This window comes from Vitis vinifera, chromosome 16 (assembly GCF_030704535.1).
Source record: "Vitis vinifera cultivar Pinot Noir 40024 chromosome 16, ASM3070453v1".
NCBI classification, from domain to species: domain Eukaryota; kingdom Viridiplantae; phylum Streptophyta; class Magnoliopsida; order Vitales; family Vitaceae; genus Vitis; species Vitis vinifera.
The window spans coordinates 16779590-16795362 of NC_081820.1; the positions used below are offsets into that span (position 1 = coordinate 16779590).

General features: G+C 30.4%; 1 pseudogene; it reads left to right on the top strand.

Annotated features, from left to right (window-relative positions):
* The first annotated feature begins 6643 nt into the window (after positions 1-6643).
* On the top strand, positions 6644-8319 carry LOC100260400 (uncharacterized; annotated as a pseudogene).
* Positions 8320-15773: the final 7454 nt, after the last annotated feature.

Consider the following 15773-nt stretch of genomic DNA (forward strand, 5'->3'; position numbering starts at 1 on the left):
GTCAATCCATATAAAACAGTGAGGATGTTCCTACAATACATAAATTGTTAAAAAAAAAAAATATATGATGTGTGTATTTCACTAATATCAATATGTTTTCATGTAATAATTAAATATACTTACATGATATAATGATCAATGATAAAACCAATAACCATTGTTCTTTCAACATGAAAATACGCATTCGTTCATACCCACAATAACACATGGCTCTTTTGTCCATTATACTTTATGATTATAAATCAAATTTATAAGCAATATTTAATTATTAGAATTTACACCATACATCACATAACACTAATGAGAACTAGTTAAGTTAACAATATATATAAATTCTAACATATTATTGAAGTATTGATAAATATTTAGAATCAAAAAACAATATAAGTCATAGATTGACATTAATATAATTTGCCTAAGTTACTTGAGCAATTTGATCTTTACAAGCTGTCATAGCTACTACACTTTCATTTGATAAATCAATTGAATGACTTGTGTTCCCTGTGCTCTTTTTTTCACCTTGGACTGAAATGTCTTCTACCTCATATTCTCTAAACAACTGATCATTTCGGATCGATAGATGAATCCAATTATGAAGGGTACAACATGCAACAATAATTGATGGTTGCCTACTTGGCTTATAACAAGGCATTATCCTATTAGAAATCGTGTCTTCAAAACACCAAAACACTTTTCAATAATATTCTGAATGGATGAATGTTTATAATTAAAAAGTTCTTTATACCTGACAGGTTGATTACATCTATCTCGATATTCTTGTAAATGATATCACTTACCTCGATATGGTGACAAAAATCCAGAATTGCAAGGATAACCAAAATCAACTCAGTAATATTTTCCTTCACTTGGCCAAGGAAAATTGACTTCTGGTCTAGTCAATGCATCCAAAAAGATATGTGCATCATTTGTTGTTCCTTCCTAACCAATATAAACAAATGTGAACATCATGTCAAAATCACATGCACATAATATTTTGTGTTATAATCGTTTTTCTACCCTTAAAACTGATTTGTCTATTAGTTGGGACTACGCACTAATATGGGTGCCATCAATTGCACTGATGCAGTCCTATAACAACAAACATTTATCATTATCAAGGAATTATAACAATGGCCACAAAAACTATTTATGTACATGAAATTTACATTTATTATTTTTTTTTATAAAATCTTACCTTAAATGATGGAAAATATTTAGGATTACTAGCAACATATGAAGACACCTCATTGGTCATATTGCTAGGACGTATGAGAGTTTTGCCTAATTGACATAATGTACATCTAACTTCTTTAAAGTGTCGAGCGAAAAATCTTTGTGGAGTGTTGAAAACGGTTTGCTACAACCCTCATTTTCACATTATGTCCTACTATTAGTAAGAACATAACAATTGTCTCTTCAACTGTGACTAATTATGTATCCTAAAAGCTTTCATGTCTCTTAAGATGATCACAAAGGTTAAAAAAATGTTTCTTTATCCATCCGAAATAGTTCATAGCATGTATGATGATGACCATCTATCATATCTCTTATAAATTGTGCACCACTTAATATTGATGTCCTTTGAGGTGTCTTGCATAAAAGTATTTCCTCATGCTCATTCATTATGCGAGGAATAAATTTTTTATCTAAATTATCATCCTCTTTATAAGATAAAGTTGACTCATATAGTGAACCACTACTTGTGCTATTATCATTACACAAAATAAATTAACTCAAAATATAAAATAACATCAAATGAACATTAAAAATAGATATAATATAAGTTTTATAACCATAAATAACATCCATACAATGAAAAGCTAAAGAATACGGTAAAAGATTCTAACCAGAAGAGAAATAGTACATATTACATTGTCATCATAATAGTTATTCATCCAAACACTCACATTTAAAGCTTATCAAGCCATGCCATTTTCCTCCCATCAGGCATATTCTTAAAAATCTCTCTCCACTTTGATGTTGTGAATTTCTCAACAACTTTTAAATATTTGTCATAATCCAACAAGTTAATGGTTTGTTAGGTTGTCATACACTATGTTATGCTAAAATCATTAGTACCTGCACTTGTAGCTTTACTACTAGTTCCCCTCTTATATTTTTCCACTCTAGCCAACAATGCTTCAATTCTAACTTGAGATGTCTTTGTTCTAACCTTTGATGTCTTAGCCCAACCTTTCAAAGCATCTCCCATTTGACTTAATCTGGACTCTTTCTTACCACTACGCTCTAATAGAGAATTAGTTGCACGCTTTCCAAAACAAATGACCACTCCTCTCACCAACTCTGGTCGTAGAGGATCATCGGGGATCCCAATATCTACATCCCATGCACTCCACCATGTTCCAAATTGTCATCCATCTCATTCTTATCATCATTGTTTTGTTGTTGACGAATTAAAGATCAATCCTAGCAAGTTGTAGTTTGGGCATCCATTTGAGCGGAATTTTTTTGCATTTGGGTGTGCCTAATAGAGGAAAAAAAGTCCACTCTTAGTATAAACCAAATATTTAAATTAAAAAATGAATAGTTTATAAGTTGTTTTTACTTAAATGCAATTTTTCTAAGTTCCATCTAGAGCATGCATCGTGTTAGTTTCAGCATCCCAACCAAATCCAGTATGCTTTAAAAGATCAGAGAACTCATGGTATATTGCACGTAATCTGTTAAACTTTTGTTTAAATTGCTTCAAATTGAAATTTCTTTTCTATTGACTATTGACCTCAAGTAACATCCTCCTCCATGTGTTGGTATTAAATGTATCACTATCCATGTTACCTTTATTAACTTTATTTAAAATGATGTTAATAAAGATTTTCTCCATATTACTTCTCTACATTCTTACATCCTCAACATTTGTTATCTCAGTTGTCATTTGTACAATCCCAACACAAATAAGAACTGTACAAAGAGACAACTTTTAAAATCATCAACGAAATTTAAGGGTTTGTTTGAATAGGAATTAAAATTGTTGAAGTAGAATATAAAAAAATGAAAGAAAAAAATGAAAGAAAATTAAATAAAAATAAAAATAGATTTGATATTAATTAGATCATAGATATATATATTTTTTAGTTTTTATAAAATTTGAAAGTAAATACAAGGAAAAAATGAAAGAAAAGTAAATAAAAAGAAAAAGAATTTGATTAATTTTAAAATAAAAAGAATTTTTTATACATTTTTAATAATAAATCAAACATAAAAAAATTGTTTTTATTATAATTTTACATTTGGTTTATTATAAAAAATTTAAAATAATTAATTTCAATTACATTTGATTTTCTTTTTATATTTTAAAAATAAATCAAACATGACAAAATCATTTTTATTGCCATTTTTTCTTAAATTAATCTTTAATTTTATTAAAAATTATAGTATTTTCTATTAAGTTGAGAGAAAAAGCTTTAAAAGAATTAATTTAAAATTTTCTTATTATTTTGGGAAAATTAAATAATTTTCTACTAGAGGTAGGAGAAGAAAGGTAAAAGATTTCATTGTCATCTTGGGAGAATATGGAAAATCCCAAATTTTCCTAGAGATAGGAGAAGAAAGGTAAAATAATTTTTTTATATATGTGACATAACATTTAAGGAAGATAATTAAGAAATGAATTCAAAATTAGTTTATAGCCATAAATTTGACATCCCAATTAATAAATTTGGCATAGTGCAACTAGTCTTTATAGGTAGTAGTCTCTAGTTTTTTTCCCTACCCATTCCAATTTTACTTTCTAGTTTCCATTAGGGTTTTTTTTTTTATTATTTTATAAGTTACAGTAAAAAAAAACACGTGAGAATATTTTTGGGATGCAATTCTCTAAGAACTAGAAATACCAACTTCATTTAGCTCATGTATTGTAATGCCATCATTGATATAGGTTAGCAATCTTACAATTTGAATCATAGACATCTTTATCCAATGACACAACCAAGTTCTTTCCCTGATTTTGTAATCAATTAGAACAAACAAAGCCTAATAAGACTCGTCAATATGAAAACCCTGTAACTATTTGCTCAATTTATACAACACTGGTTGCAAAATTTACAAATTTTTTATCCAAAAGAATGAACCAAAGAAAATAACAATTCAAGCATGATTTGATTGTTCAACAATTCATAGGGCATCCCATCAAAATCACCTTTAAATCTAATTTAAATTGTTTTGTGACAAAGCTTCAAACTCAAATAATGAAAATAATGAAACTAAAGCTCAGAGTTAAGCAAAGAAATCTTTTTCAGAAGTTAAGCTGTAAGTTTCATTCCAAATCTTTCAAAACATTTTAGAAACATAAAATTTAATTTTCCCAAAATATAACTTCCAGTCTAATACTAGAAATCTCAAAGGTCATTTTTGTTGATATGGCAAGAGTGCTATCATCTCCCCATTTATGTCAATAAGGAGATAAAGTGATTTCATCTAATCAAGATAAATTGATTACATCTAATCATTTCTCCATTTATTTCTTGTATATAAAGTGTCTCATTCATGCACCTAATTATCTTTAAATTGTCTGCTTCTCGGTGAGTCAGCATTACCCACTTATCCTCTTCTCTTCAGGAGGGGTGAGGAAGTTGCAGCTGATTTCATATGGAAATTGCACCAAGTCATCTCTCTGTATGCTGGAAACGAAGAATTGTTACATTTGTCACACTTTTCAGTGTCTTCCAATTGAAATATTAGTTGAGATCATGATTTAAGTAGTAAAAACATCATCAACAGAACTCTTCAATTCTCGAAAAAAGTGTGCATTAAGGCTCTAGTTTTTTTTTTTTTTTTCTAATATGTATATAGATATATAACTATATTATAGATAAAGATTAATATTCAGATTTAAAATTATAGTTGCAAAAAATTACATGAGACATTGAAGGATAGAGGAGCCACGCGATATATCCTACTAGAAAAATTCCTAGCTAGCTCAGGTATGAAGCTAGGTGTGCGATGACTTTATTCTTGAAAATTTGTAAAGATCTTAGAAATCTAGAGGCATAATATAGGCAACGAATGGTAAGTTTTTATTTTAGATGATTTGGAAATCTTGTTTAAATAAATATTTGTCTTATTTGTTGTAACACCCCAAATTAATTTTTGGGGGTAAAATAGTAAATTAGAAAAAGTAATTAAATACTTTTAATGAGGGTGGAAAGGTCTTTTTGCAATTAAAAACCCTAGGTATGAATTAGTTTTTTTATTGTCTTCTCTATTTAGAAAACTCTAATACACAAAAATCAGAAATATCAGAGAACGTAGGTGTAAACCCTCCATTTTGCCCTTTTAATAGATGTGACACTAGGTGTCTTCCCATACTTCTCTTTGGACTTGTAGTCATCTCTTGGCTACCTTTGAGCTTAATTTAGGCTCAATTAGACACACCTGGCCCATTAGGCACACTAGGCCCATTTAGATGCACTTGGCCCATTAGGCACCACCTTAGACCCACTTTGGCACCTTAGGCCCATTTAGTTGCACTTGGCCCATTAGGTACACTCCTAGGTCACTTGACACATTTCTAATCACCCTAGGTCACTTGACACATTTTTGATCACCCTACGTCACTTAGGTACTTTTCTAAACCTTCTAGGTCACTTAACACATTTTTGATCACTTAGGCTCATTTAGGTACTCTTAATCCATTTAGGTACACCTAATCCATTTAGGCTCATTTGGACTCTCACTGTGACCTTGGCCACCGTTCGAGCTTAGGTTAGATTTCACTTAGTTGTGTTCCCACTTAGCTCACTTAGACACCTCCTTAGTTTAATTTCCACCTAGTTCACCTTGACACTTTCCACTTAGGTCACTTAAGCACTTTTCACCTAGGTCGCTTAGATGTTTTTTTGGCTTAATTCCCTTAGATTGATTTTTTGATTGCTTGATTTTTGAGATTAGGTGAGTATTTGGGTTTGATTTTTTATTTTTGATTGCTTACGATGAATTTTCGATATTTAATTGTGTTAGTTTGGTATTTTGTTTTTTTTTTCATTTTTTATTGTATTTTAGTTTAATATTTAGATTATTGATTATATGCATTTGATATTTATTTATTTTTTTGTTTTATTTATTTATTAATCTACTTATTTATTTTCAAAAAAATTACATGAGATTGGTGACTTTATTTTTAATTTGCAATGAAATATTTTCCTTTTTTAAATTTGCATGATTTCTATTTGTTTTGTTTTGTTTTATTTTATTATGTTACAAGTTTCTAGCTCCTATTTCTTGGATTTTTTTATATTTTTTTTATATATATGAGATTTTTCAACAAAGAGATCTTCACACACACCGGTGTCACATGAAAAGAAAACAAAGGAAAGAGAGGAGACTTTCTAAAAATAGACCCAGACCATTTTGGAAGGAAACAAGGAGGTTGCCAAGGAGAGAAGAGAAAATGAGGTTAACTATACCATGAGAATTTGAGTGGCATCATGGGAACTAGGATTGCATGGAAAAACCGAGTTTTGGAAAAAAAACCAATGGTGAAAAAAAGGTTGCATGGGAAAGAGGAGTTTTGGAAAAGAATGAAGGTTGGGGGTTTTCCAAAGGGGAAGAGTAAAAGCCTTGAGAAAAAGGGAACCTTCAGGAGGTTAAAAACAATGAGAGTGGGTTGTTGGAGAGAAAATGAACAATGATGAAGAAATTGAGGTTTTTAACAGTGGGGAGTCTCGAGAGAAAAGCAAAGAAGAGGGGAGACATTTTGAGGAGAGAGAGGTTTGGAAAAAAAGGTGAAAAAGAAAAAAAAAAGGTGAAAAAGAAAAAAAAAAAAAAAGGTGGGAGGAAGGTTGAGAAAAAATCAAGGAAAATGAGAGTGTTGGGTGGAGAAAGAAGAAAAAATAGAGGAAAAGAGTCTTGAAGGGGATCAACACTTGTATGATTTCTATAAGCTGTCGAACCCTTCATTTTCATATCATTTTATTATGCCTTCTGTGTATAATGGGATTATATTTTGATGATTGGATGTGAACATTGGAGGTCTTTGCACATTTTTATAAAATCTGAGTTTGCTTGTACCATTTTTATGCTTGATTTCTAATATGTTTTTCTATGCTCTGTTTTGAGTTTTTATACGAGATATTGCCAGTCATGTCTTGATTTTTCTTTGAAACCCATTTGAGATCCATTCTGACCCACCCCTGCATCTAAGCCCGTTGATTGGAACATGTAACGTGGCTTTGGTTGCTTTATATTTGCTTCATTCATTTGTGCTCTGTTTTTTTTTTTTTTTTTTTTTTATTTATTTATTTATATATTCCCCTGTTTTTAGGTATCATACCTTGTTGCACATCAGTTGGCATATCCTTATCTGAGGGGGCTAGGTATTGCAAACACCAAACTTGGAATACCAGTTCCACCCAATTTTATTTGTCAAAGTAGATTGTTTTGCATTTTGAAATTGGATATTTTTTCAGAGACTTAAATGAAGGCTTCCTGACTTCTGACTGTCTGACTTCTCAGCAGGACATACTTAGATGTTCATTTTTGAGGAACATCAATGAACCCGCACATTTCTCCTTTGTCTCACCCCTGGCTTCCCTAATGCCTATGCATGGAGCAAAATGTCCAATTTTTGAAGATGGTCCCAATTTTGATATGACATTCAGGGTTTTCCATGGCCGTGACGGGGTTGTTCCACTTTATGGAAGAGTATTCTTGCGTTTTGAGAATTTAGAACCTAAACAGGGCCTACCTCAATTTAATCCTGTAGCTTCAAAGGCAACCACAATTAGTTTGTCAGGCTTTGGTCATGGAGGACCCTTTAGTTTTGATTCATTCTCTAATAAGTGGAAGAATTAGAAAAGGGAATCAAAATCATCTAATAAAAGCTTTCTTTTCAGAGAGGTGATTCAAAACATGAAGCAATGAACAATGAATGGCTGGAAACTAGAAAATTCCCAAATTGAAGTCGTACTGGGTTGTGAGCCATGTCATCCCAATTACTGCCAAGGCTCTTCAACCCCCTCCTAGCATGAAATTCAGGTGTCTTCCAGTAGTTGTTGTTGCCCGAGCAACACTAGCACGGACTGATATTGTGAAGAACCTCCGCCCACAGCCCTTACCTGCGAAAATGCTTGTTATTGGTGTATTAGGCATGACAACAAGTGTTTCTTTAAGAATATGGAGGGAACACAGAAAAATTCTCACATTCCTGGTCTGTAGTTGTCCACGCTTGTTCATTTCATAGCCACGCTTAAGAAGTCCATATTGATGCCTAAGACAGCTATGACATTTACTATTGCAGCCCTGCATGGCCATCTTTTAGTGGGCCTATTTTTTTTTAACTCAATGCCTTCATTTCTTTTTTAATTCTCCATTCGTGCTTTCAAATTTATTTTTTTAATTCCATTCTCAAATATTCTTCAAAGTTCCAATTTTTAAATTTAATTTTCAAAACTTCGATTTTCAAATAATTTTCCATTTTTCCAAAGTTCCAAATTTAATCTTTAAAATACCGTTCTTAAATATTTTCCAAAATTAAAAAAAAAACCAAATTTAATTTTTAAAATACTATTCTCAAATAATTTCCAAAATTCCAAATTAGAAATACAATTTTCCAAAATTTCCAAAATTCCAAATTTAATTTTTAAAGTACCATTTTCAAATAATTTTCCATTTTTCCAAAGTTCCAAATTTAATTTTTAAAATGCCATTCTCAAATAATTTTCCAAAATTCCAAATTTAATTTTTAAAATACCATTCTCAAATGATTTTCCAAAATTCCAAATTTAATTTTCGAAACTCCCATTTTCAAATTTTTTAAGTATAAAAATGAATAAGTTTTCATAATTCCAAAATAATGGAGTTTATGAGAATTAATTCATAGAAAAGAATAAATTGGACTTTGGTGGGGACCTCATATTCATAACATTTTCTTTCAAAAATAATTCGAGTAAATTGTATGGTTTATATTGTTTGATTTTGCTTGGTTTTGTGTGAGATATTTTACACTGATTGTTGTGCACTAACTTTGTTTCATGATAGTGTTTTATTAGCTACTGCCAATGTATGATCTCACTCTCACTTTGTTTATTCATTATCATGACTTGTTTTTTATCTGTGATCATTTTGGTATCCATTGATTTCCTTGTCAATTATCACATTTGCTTCACCTTATTTAGTAGAGACCCATTTTTAGGGACTTAAAGGGGTGTTACGACCTTTTTACTGTACCTTTCCAATAAGTAACCTGACCCTCAAACCCAACTTTGGTTTTCTATAGACTGTTTTTTCCAAATAAGGAGTCACACTTAAGATTTTCTTTCTTATTTTGTTTTCCCTTAAAAATAAAACAAAAATAAGTGGCAACTCCAAGTCTTTTCTAAAAATCATATTTTTCACCAAATAAACAAAAAACGAGTCGCACCATCGAGTGGGAACGCATCGAGCTAAAAATGCGAGATCCACAATATGTACAAATTATTAATATTTAATGAAATGAAATCTTTCATGTAACTTAATAATGAGTGTACACTTACAAAATTCATATTTCTTATTAACTGATACGATATCATTAAATTTAATATCCCCAATCATATCATACATATATCAATTTATTTAATAAAACAACTTTAAAATGTCTATTATACTTCTAATTTCATTTCTAAGAGTTTTTTCTTACATTTCCATGAGTTTTGATCAATTTTTGGCCCATTGATATCTTGTGTCAAAATATCCATCAATATATCTTGTTATATCCGTTAAACCCAAGTTACCAATATATTTGTCGAAATTGATATTTTCATCCTTAAGTGTATTTAATACCCAATAACTATCTAACCAATCGAATTAGAGCTTAATCGATCAAGACTTATTTTTTGAAGAATGAGATGTTTGATTCTATTTTCTAATAAACTAAGAGCTCTTATGAATTTATTGAAAAGAGAATATCCGCATTAACTTGCTTATTTATTCACTTCACTTGCAAATCCATTTAGCGTACCCCATTAAATTCATCCTAACTTTTCTTTGTATTGAGTCATACTTGTGCTAGGTTAAGTGTTGTTAAAAGTCTATTTTTGGTGAGAAATTGAGTGTTTTAAAGCTTCAAGTTGATTTTAAACTTGAAAAGAATAGCAGTGCCATTGGAGTCTTGAATCCAAGTGTACAAGTTTGAAGGCTTGGATAGTGGGGTCTTTATTCAGAAAGGAGTTTTAGGAGAGTGGACGTAGGTAGAATCGATGAACAACTATAAAAAGAGTTTTCATCTCTTTTCCATCTTCTATTTATTTATTTGTTTCAATTATTTCTTAATTTGATTAGTTTTTGAAAAAGTTTCAATCACCCAATTCACCCCCCACCCCCCACCCCCCACCTCTTGGGTATTTTTCTTAATGACTTTAACCTTATTTCATAATTAGTATCATAGTTAGACCTCTTGTTTTAGATTTAACCATCTAAGAGGACATGACTAATTTATCAAACTTATCCCATAAGGATTTTTTACTACCCGACCTTCATTTTTTATGGGAACCAATTATGCTTATTACAAAACAAGAATGACATGATTTTTAAAGTCAACCGATTTTGATCTTTGGGATGTCCATGAAAATGGTCATGTTCCAATAAAATTAGAGAATGGAATGGTTGTTTCAACCCAAGGAAAGAATAGGATAAACTTGATAAAAAGAAAGCTTAATTGAATACGAAAGCCATTTATTTCTTACATGCATTGTGTTATTAATAGAGATGAATATACTTGTGTATGCCAATGTGAGTTGACAAAAGATATTTAGAGGTTACTTGAAGTAACTTATGAGGGAACAAATCAAGTGAAAGAGTCTAAAATCAATATTCTTAGTCATAGCTATGAATTATTTTCTATGAATGATAATGAATCTATTGTTGAGATGTTTACAAAGTTCACTGACATTGTCAATGAACTTCAAGCATTGGGGAAAACCTATAAAGAATTTGAAAAAGTGAAGAAGATATTAAGGTCTCTTTCTAAGAAGTGGGAAGCTAAGGTCACTACAGTCTAAGAAGCAAAAAACTTGACTAAGCTACCTTTGGAGGAATTGATTGGGTCATTGATAACTCATGAGATAATTACTATGAAGCGCCATCAAAAGGTTGAGGGCAAAAAGAAGAAGATCATAACTCTTAAAGCTTTAGCTATTGGGGAAAAAGTAGAAAAGGAAAATAAAAGTGAAGACAAAGAAGGCTAAAGAGTGATAGATACTTTGTCTTGATGCTCGCACGAGCAATTGTTTGTTACTTCTTTGAATACCAAAAGATGAAGTTTGCTTTAATAAAAGTATGATACATTGTGATGCTCCTTGTAATGGGATAACCTGTTCAATTAGTATTACTATACCAATAAAGAAATATTGAACTGGTAGAGAAATAACATAAACCAAAGTGTTGGTTCCCTTAGGGTAACTTAAGATGTGCTTTATATATATATATATATATATATATATATATATATATATATATTTCTTTATCTTGTTTTAGACAAAACCCGTTTAAGTATGTTTCTTGGAAATTGAAATAAACAGTTTGGAAGAAAATCTGGTTGAATATGGATATGCAAACCCACTTTGTGGGTCAAAAAGGGCCTGGGAGAGAAGGGAATGTGTCAAGGTGGTGAACAACATCAACACAATTTTTTTTTTTGAAACCCTATCATTATCAAGTGATTTTTCAATAACTAGGATTATCTTCTCTTATGTTTTTTCTTTGTTTGGTTCCCAAGAAAATGTAAGGAAAAAAAATGTTGAAATTTGCAATCCTAAACCTAATCCCTAATTATGCTTTTTACAAGGGATTTTTTTCTTTTTTTTTCAATTTTGAGTGAGTTAAATGCATTTTGATTTCTCCATGAATAGTAAAAATTATGGGTTTGTCATCCCTTTCATCAATAATAATTATATATATTTTTTCAAACTCCTATTATACCATATATATATATATATATATATATATATATATATATATATATATATCAACAAAATGAGAAGGAGAAAAAAAAAACCTTGAAAGAAGAAGAAGAGAATACAATGAAGATGAAGATGGTGTGAGAGTAAATGAGGCTTATTTATTAACCATAAATGAAGAGAAATTAAGGATGTACAAGAGTTGACGTGAGAAATCAAGTTAGGATAGAAGGTGTAATGGCAAGAATCTGGCTTGCCACGCATCACGACAAAGGAGTGGGCAAAAGAATGGAGTTGGGATGAAATTACAAATGAGTGAGCAATGCTTTAATGATTGTGTTGCATTAATGAAAATTTGATAAATATTTAAAGAAAATAAGGATAAAAAAGGTAAAAACCTTACCAAAAAAAATGTCATCACAACTTTTATAGTATAAAGATATTTGGTGTAAACGAAAGTTAGGATCTACTTGAAAATATTTTCAAAAACAACTCTCTAATGTCTTCAAAAAACAAAAGTATTTATTGGTAATTTGGAATGTTATGTTTTATGTGTGTTTCAAATGTTATTAAGAATTAAATTTTATAATATTTTATTTTTAATTATTCTCCGTATTTATTCAATTATTTTTTTAAACATTATCAAACAAATAAGTGAAAACAATTAAATTAAATATATTTAAAACATTTAGAATAAGTTTTCAAAAAAATTATTTTCTAGCAAAAAAATTGACAAACTTATTTTCAAAGAAAACAGTTACGAAACAAATTCTTAATTGCTTAAGCATGTAATTTAATTTATTTACCTTAGTATAATTTAATATTTAATGAATTTTTAGTTTTAAGGTTATTTTATTAATTTCATTTGAATATATAGTCATTTCGAAAAAATGCACACTCCTCTAGTCCATTATGGAAAAATCTATGTTCAATTATTTAAGCTTTTTACAATTTTGCTTCAAAATTTCCTTCCATTAATCTACTTTCCTATTTAAAAATAATTATTAATATTTTATGAATAGACAGAATTTGGCTCGTTGTACAAAATAATCCGGAAGGTCGGCCAACATTTTAGAAGCGTAGAGAAGCAATTGAACCCTCTGCAAAAGCCGAGAAACCTTTTTGCATGTGCGGAACAATTTAGAATCATAGAGAAATAAATGGCCGGAACTCTCTACAAAAGTCCTTTATCAATGCTCTTGAATCCTCTAACAAAGACTATAAATAAGTGCTAACACCTCTTCAAAATCATTGTGGTAGGCTGTTTGATACTCTAACATAATACCTTCCCAAAATAGTTATGATTAGCGTGGTCAGCTCGTTCCTATCATGATCCATTAATATATGAAAGGAAAGAAAGTTATCATACAAGTAAGAAATTTTGTGTATATATTTAATGTCGAATATCTTATTCTTGTTTAGTTAATTTATTTTATTTCATGCATCATTTACAAAGTTAAAAGTATGTTTATTAATTGAGATATTTTTATGTTGTTAATAATCTATTAATTAAAAATTAATCTTGTTAATTTATTTAACACAAACTTATTATTGGTTGAAAAGATTATGAATTGATAATTAATTACTAAAATGAGATGTCCCTATGTATAAATAAATAAGTTGCTAATTAGTTAAATCTACAATTAATTACAACATATTAAAAATCCGTATATCTCCATGCTCTCCTCTCCCATAGGTGGATTAGGGAATGTGAAGTTTACTCTTCATCTTCTGCTCTTGCCTTACTCCTTCAAAATCTTGTTCTCGGGTAGCATTGCAGAAAGAGCATGTCTCGTGCTTGCAAAGTCCTTCCGACCTCTCCAAATTACATCTTTTTTATGGTTGTTCAAAAGAATCAATTGTCTCACCCGGTATCAAACATTCGCAAAAACAGGCATCTTATTCTAATAATCTATTTGATTCCAATAATTAGCTCATCAATTCCACATCAAGCTTTCTATGATACAGCAAGAAGGAATGGTCATGGATCACGTGATTCTTGTCTCATGCCACGCTGCAAAATTAACAAAAATAAATAAATAAATATATCAATTACAGTTTTAATTCATACCCCATTTTGAATTAGATTGGTAATACAAACTTACCTTAGTTAGAAGATGGTGTGAGTCTTGGAGTTCATAGCTACACAAGGGCAGAAAAATTTGTTAGTATATAATTAGTAGGGTTTTCTCCATTGTCACTACTAAATTATAATGTTTACTTATACATTATTCTTTGTCTTAAATAGCTTATATTCTTCAATTTGCATGCAGGGCTATACTAATTAAAACTCGTGAAGCGTGATCGTCTTAAATGGTGGGATACATGTATGGACAATCCTGTACACCATCTCCAAACTCTTCATCAAGTCTGATTGCAGGACTCTCATTGAATCTTCATTACAAAAAACTTCGATATTCTTTTTCTCTATTTCTATAGGTTCATATTTGGGTTTAGGACATGTGAACATTTAAATAATAGGTTCACAATTCTTATATGTCCCTTCTAATTGGTTGGTTAGACCATCCTTGATAATTGATATCGATAGAGGTGGAATATGATTATCCGGCACTTAATTAGGACCCATGTAGTTAGGTATACCTTTTCCTTCGTGGTAACAAATTGATTTTTTATTAGGATATTAGGGCAAGTTGTCCATTACCTCCATTTTTTATTAATGACAATCTGCCTTTTAATTAAAAAGGTAAGCTGAAGGAATGGTGGTCAATTTATTGTTATAAAATAAGAAAGTAAATTAAAAATACACGCAAACATTTAAATATTTTTGTATGGTTTCGATGGGTGGATACCATTATAAAACAACATTTAGAATGTCTCATTTGACTGAAAATGGATTATTGATAAATAGTATTAGTACTTACCGATCTAGACCATTTAAATAAACATTTAAAGGCAGTGGTTGAAGGGGAACTCGGGGAACCCAACTGAGACGGACGGTTATCCGGCCGGCCAACATTTGTGTCAACATTTTCACAGCAATAAAAATAGAATGCCGAGTGCATTGTTATACTTCATTCACCATATAATTCAACTTCTTAAAGTAAATAACATATAATAGAACTTCCGAAATTAAATCTTAAATCTTCCGAGTGTCAACTAGGCTTTTTAATCCCAATTCCCATATGCTCATCAAGTAACCCCTACAAATAAAAATTTGTATAATGAAACTTTCTAAACTTTATAACATGAAAATTTCCTTATGCCATACTTACTTTGCCTTCTCAGGTAGAACATCTCTTAGCCATTCCAAGTATAGATGGCAATGGGACGAGTTTTTTTCGGATACCCGCCCATCCCCACTCCTAATGAGACGATATCCCATCCCCACTCCTAATGAGACGAGTTTTAATTTTAACTAAACGAGTTTGAATTTTTTTTTTAAAACTTGGGATAGGTTCGAATATTGCCTTATCCTACCCGCTCCAATTATATATAAAATTAATTTTTACTTTATTGTTTTTAATATGTAGATAATAATAAAATATAATAATTTAATTATTTATAAATTATATTTATTTTAATGTAATTAAAAATTTTTAAAGTAATTTAAAAAAAAAAGTTAAACGGGGCGGGGGCAGGGCGGTATGAGATATCCGTCCCACCCCGTTTAATTTTTTAAATGAGACAAAAATGAGAATTATTTTTAATAAACGGGACAAAATTGGGATGGAGGTGATCTCGTCCTGAACCCGTCCCATTGTCATCCCTAATTCCAAGTGAAGCCTACCATGATCTCATACCGGGGATCAAGGAAATCCTGCAAAAACAACTCTAATTAGCTTCCACTAGAGTGATAATTTCACTTAAATGTCTTAACGAGTACTTCAATTATATACCTTGATTCTTACACAAGAAATACATTAT